General features: G+C 43.3%; 1 pseudogene; it reads left to right on the top strand.

The window, feature by feature from the left end:
- Nucleotides 1–3,332: 3,332 nt before the first annotated feature.
- LOC117706088 (large ribosomal subunit protein eL30 pseudogene) lies at nt 3,333–3,701 on the top strand (annotated as a pseudogene).
- The last annotated feature ends 2,020 nt before the right edge of the window (nt 3,702–5,721 follow it).

Here is a 5,721-nt window from a genome sequence, read left to right as displayed (position 1 = left end):
TCTGTATTTGTTCCCATCTGATGCAGGAAGAAGCTTCTCTGATGGCGGCTCAATGAGGCAGTGATCTGCAAGTGCAGCAGATCATCGCTGAGACATTTCATTGTTACTTTTTTTTCTGATCAGTAGTATTTGATTTTAGGTTAGGTCTCCAAGCTATCTGGTCCCTGTTTCTTGGTCACCAAGAAACACTATAGATAAAGGTTTTTTGGCCAGTTTGGTGTTTACATTTTTTTTGGTAGCCTACAGAGTACCTTCCCATACCAAAGATACTAGAATGTAGGGGTGAAGGTTCTAAGTAGGTGCCAGCTTGACCTCTTCGTGTTCAATGAGCTGTGCGATATTGTCTTCAGCAGTAAGTTCTTGCTGTCAGGTTTTGGAGAGCAATCTATTGTCTTGGCAACAGCCTGGGTTGCTTGGGGATTTCCATGGGATCCACTTTGTCCAACAACTTTAATTGGATATTACCAAGCCCCAGTACTGGAAGTTTCATTTGGTGACAAAAGATGGCCAGTTGGGACTCCATCTTCATATTATTTGGAGATTTCATGAAGATTGCCTTTTAGAAAGTTTCTACTGCACTGGGTTTCTACACCAAATGCGTCTTTTTTTTTTTTTTTTTTTTTTTTTTTTTTTTTTTTTTTTTTTTTTTTTTGGTTTTTCGAGACAGGGTTTCTCTGTGTAGCCCGGGCTGTCCTGGAACTCACTCTGTAGACCAGGCTGGCATCGAACTCAGAAATCCGCCTGCCTCTGCCTCCCAAGTGCTGGGATTAAAGGCGTGCGCCACCACCGCCCGGCCCAAATGCGTCTTAATGCGAGCTGTCTCCACATTCCCTCTCTCAACCCTGTCCCCTCCCCACCTGATCCTCTCATTCCCATCCCCCACTCTGCCTCAAGTCTATCCATAAAATCCGTTTTATCTCATGGGGGCCATTCTTATTCCAGAGATCACACCCTGCTTATGCAGTGCTAAGAATGACACCAGGGCCTGTGCACAGTAGCTAAGCTTCCACTAACTGAGGTCTATCTCTAGCCCTAGAAGGACCATTATTTTCTAAGAAAGGGCTGGGGAAGGAGAAGATGGCTTAGTCAGTATAGTATCTGCAAACATGAAGGGCTAAGGCTGAGGGGCTGGCAAGATGGCCAGTGGTGAAGGTACCAAGTATAATGACCTGAATTTGATCCCATGGCCCACACAGTAGAAGGAGATTGCAAGTGGTCCTTTGACCTCCAAACAGATGCTGTGGTGTGCTTCCCAGTGGCAGAGTGCTTGCCTCATGAGTTTGAGCCCCTAAGATCAGATGGAAGCACCACAAAAAGAAATAAAATAACTTTAATTTTCAGGCTTTTTCTTGAGCATCTATAATGCTAAGTTCTTCATGTGTTACCAAATCCCACACAGTTCTTGGGAATTCTGTAGCACTGACTTATAGATTCAGAACCACGCACTGGTAGAGGTCAGGGGACTTGACCAAGGTTGCACAGCCAGCAAGTGGTGACTCCAAGTTAAATCCAAGTCTTTCTGACAATTAGTTGATTGGTTGGTTAATTTAGAGGCAGGATCTCAAGAATGCTAGGTTAGCCTGTAACTTGCTGTGTAGCTGAGGCTGTTCTGAAACTCCTCTTGTTTTTACTTTCAAAGTGCTGGGATTACAAACCAACACCCAGTTTACGAGATATTGGGATAGTTGGTGTTGGGCAACACTCTTCTGAGCTAGTTACATCCCAGTTCTCTTGTTAACTTAAATATGTGCATGTCAAACACACAGGCACACATACACACACACACACACACACACACACACACACACACACAGAGAGAGAGAGAGAGAGAGAGAGAGAGAGAGAGAGAGAGAGAGAGCGCAACCGTCAACCATATTCCCACCATACTTTTAAGCCACAATGCCAAATTCTGGAGTATTGTGTTTGATCACCAAATTTAGGTCAAAAATGAGTCAAGTGTTGGTAGGACTGACTCACTGCGGTGTCTGTCAGCTTTACAGACAGACAGGAAGCCTCAGAAGGCAACTGTAGGCTGACCACTGTGCAGTGGCTTAAGATCCTACAAGTGTCCCGTCACATGTCCTCTGAGGGCTAAGCATGGAAATTCACATGCCTTTGGAAGAAAATATCTATCTTAAGTCTCACCTGTAACTCAGACTGCAAGCCCTGCCTCTTTTCCTTTCTCTATACTCCACTGTATTTCCTTTTTATTTTTAAAACAGTGCCTTTGACCAAATTGGCCCCAAACTCTATATGTAGCTGAGGAAGACCTTTCATTTCTGATCATTCTGCCTCCATTTCCCAAGTGCTGGATTGTAGGTACATGTCACAATACCCCATATATGAGAAGCATGGATTTCCTGATTGCTGGGCATGAACTCTGCCAACTGAGATATGTCCTCAGCCTTATCACTCTTAATATTTTTACATATTTATTTACTTATTTCAGTGTGTGTGTTTGACATGTACACATGGGGTGAGGGTGGGGGAAGTGGAGACAGGATCTCACTATGTAACCAGGCTACCGGATTAGTCTCAAACTTGCAGCAATCCCCTTGCCTTTGTAACCTGAGTACTTGAATTATAGGTGTGTGCCACATGCTTGGCTGGGAACATAGTTGGAAAAAGATCCAGACCCTTAGCTGCTTCCTGTCACCTCATTCTGTTTCCTTGCAAAAGTTGAAGAGAGCTGGGCAGTGATGATGCATGGCTTTAATCCCAGCACTCTGAGGCAAAGGCGGAGGCGGAGGCGGAGGCAGAGGCGGAGGCAGAGGCAGATCTCTGTGAGTTCGAGACCAGCCTAGTCTACCAGGTGAGTTCCAAGACTCTGGAATTGCATGACATTTTTTACAATAGGTTTTATTATCTCCCTTGTAGAATGGGGTGATTATATAGTTTTTAAGTGGTGAGGTTACCCATGGACATGCTCTGTAGCTGGGCTGGGGGTGTACTTCAGAAAATGATGATCCTGATATTATTACAAGCATGCCAGAACAGACTGGTGAGCAGTCAACAGGAAAGTTTTCCTTTAATAAAACTTTTTACTTTGCTTTGTACTTTAGCAGAGAGCTCAGCTGGCATGCATGAATCCCTCTGGTTCAATGGCCATCACAACATAAACACAAGGATGTATGCCCATAATTCCAGCACTTAGGAGGTAAGGGCAGGAGGATTAGAAATTCAGGGGCATCCTTGACTACATTGTAAGTGAGTTTGGGGCCAGCGTGGAATACGTACATGTGTCCCTGTCTCTAAATAAATGAAAGAAGGGCCTTCCTTGCTCTCCAGCCATCTTGGCGGCTTGGGGGTTGTCCTGCACCTAAGGCAGGAAGATGGTAGCTACAAAGAAGACGAAAAAGTCTCTGGAGTCAATCAACTCTAGGCTCCAGCTTCTTATGAAAAGTGGAAAGTATGTGCTGAGGTACGAACAGACTCTGAAGATAATCAGACAAGGCAAAGCGAGGTTGGTGATTCTCGCCAACAACTGCCCAGCTTTGAGGAAATCTGAAATAGATACTATGCCATGCTGGCCAAAAGTGGTCCATCACTACAGTGGCGATAATATTGAATTGGGCACAGCTTGTGGGAAATACTACAGAGTCTGCACACTGGATATCATTGACCCAGATGATTTTGACATTATTAGAAGCATGGCAGAAAAGACTGGTGAGCAATAAACAAGAAAGTTTTCCTTTAATAAAACTTTTTGCCAGAGCTCCTTTTGAAAAACAAAAAACAAAACAAAAAAAACCACAAAAAAAACCCAAAAAAATGAAAGAAGAAAACAAACACAAATTAGTGAAAGTTTTCAAGTTGTTCAAAGCGGACATTGAGGCAGATTTTTCCTTTGGGTTAAGAGATCTATTAGAAGAGTTATTGATACCACAGACAGACAGGCAGACAGTAGCATGGCAGTTACCTGAGGAGAGGCTAGACACACATGACAGAGAGGCAGTCTCTTATTGCATCTTTCACAGGAAAGGAGGGGTGGGAAAGAGGTTAAAATCTTTCTGGTTTGGCCCTCATTTGGTCATTTCTTTAGGTTAACAGGGAGTGGAAATTAGACACTGCCAGATGATAGATAACATCTCTCCTGGATGGCCAGCACTGGGGTTCAAAGCATCTAGAGAAAAACGTTAATTTAATTCTGGAAATCAAATTGCCTTAGCCTCCAGAACTCTCACTGTCCAACCAAAATGGAGGTGCTTTACAAAATGGTGTCACCCTGGCTAACACTTAGTAGAGTATACTCAGCATCAAACACAAGGATGTACCTGGGTTAGCTAAGCCAGGGCTACGTCAAGATGGGAACCAAGCCAGACATGGTTCCCATCACAAAAGAGGCAGAGGCAGGCAAATCTCTGAGTTCAAGGGCAGCCCAAGTCTATTAAGCAAGTCCCAGGAATGGTGGTCAACAGAGGGCTATCAGCAACAAAGTCATGCAGGGGCTGGGGTCAGGCTTTGTTTTCTGGGGTGGAAACTCAAGCTGAGATGCAGCACTGAGGCCAGAGGCAAAAGAGCAGTTTCATGAAGTGACTCAGAAACAGCTGCCCTTCTCCAGGGAAGGCGCCAATCCAGTGATCTTGGTTAGAAGAAAAGGAGAACGTGGAGTTTAACATTTTTTAAGAGATCTTCAAAAGAATAGGGCCTTCAAAGAACAGTTTTATTACCTCCTCCCCTTCATTTGCCCTCCCACACCGGAAGATAACTAAGTTAGGATGGCTGTCAGCATCTTGCACAAATCTGGTCCTTATAGCTTTGATCATCCCTGCTATATTCATCAACCATCCTTCATCCATCACCATCCATCCACCTATCCATTCAAGTACTTAATATTCATTAAGTATTACTATGCACTCTGTTATGTCTGATACTTTGCTAGGTTTGGGGAACTGCTTTAGCTTCTGTAACTGTCACAGTCCAACCAGAATGGACATGCTTTACAAAATAGTGTCACCCCAGCTAAGAAAAAAGAGTGTTGTTTATCCTTTTGGAGTTTCCTTCTGCAGACAGACAATAAGGCGGGTTTCCAGCTGTATTTATATGCATTTGTGGGAGTGATGGTAAATTTTAAAATCAGCTTGAGATAAAAGTTGTGAAATTAAGCCATGTATGGCGACACATGCCTATAGTCCCTGCCCAGGAAAGATGGAAACAGGAAAATCAGGTTCAAGGTTATCTTTGGCCACAGAAAGATTTCAAACAGGGAACCTTGACTCAAAAAGCAAAACAAAAACTAATAACAAAAAATTAGAAAACTATTCCTTTTTTTTTTCCTTTCCCAAATTATTTTTAAATCTTTTAAAATACTAGGACGCCGAACATGGTAATGCATCCCTATGACCTTACAGTAGGGAGGCTGAGCCAGGAGGATAAAGAGTTTCATGCAAACCTGGGTTATGTGAGTCCCTGCAGAAACAAAGGGGAAAATTTATTTCTCTTTATACTTTGAGTATGAGTCTGCAGCCGGAGATGTCACAACCTGAATTTAATGTAACAGCATGATGGCAAAGCAATCTGAGTCTCCGAGAATTCAGGGTATCAGACTAGAGAAGTAGGAAGAATCAGTCCATCCTATTTGGAATAATAGGACTAGTTATTCTGTGAGACACAGAATGAAAAACAAAATATTTGAAAGTAGAACTCATGTGTCTTATAAAGTGCCCAGGCGTATGTGAGCCAGCAGTTGCACCTGCAAGCACCACAGTGCTGAAGCAGACA

This window comes from Arvicanthis niloticus, chromosome 3 (genome assembly GCF_011762505.2).
Source record: "Arvicanthis niloticus isolate mArvNil1 chromosome 3, mArvNil1.pat.X, whole genome shotgun sequence".
Taxonomy (NCBI): domain Eukaryota; kingdom Metazoa; phylum Chordata; class Mammalia; order Rodentia; family Muridae; genus Arvicanthis; species Arvicanthis niloticus.
The sequence above is the reverse complement of the archived record's forward strand: the minus strand, read 5'-3'. Positions and strand labels throughout refer to the sequence as shown.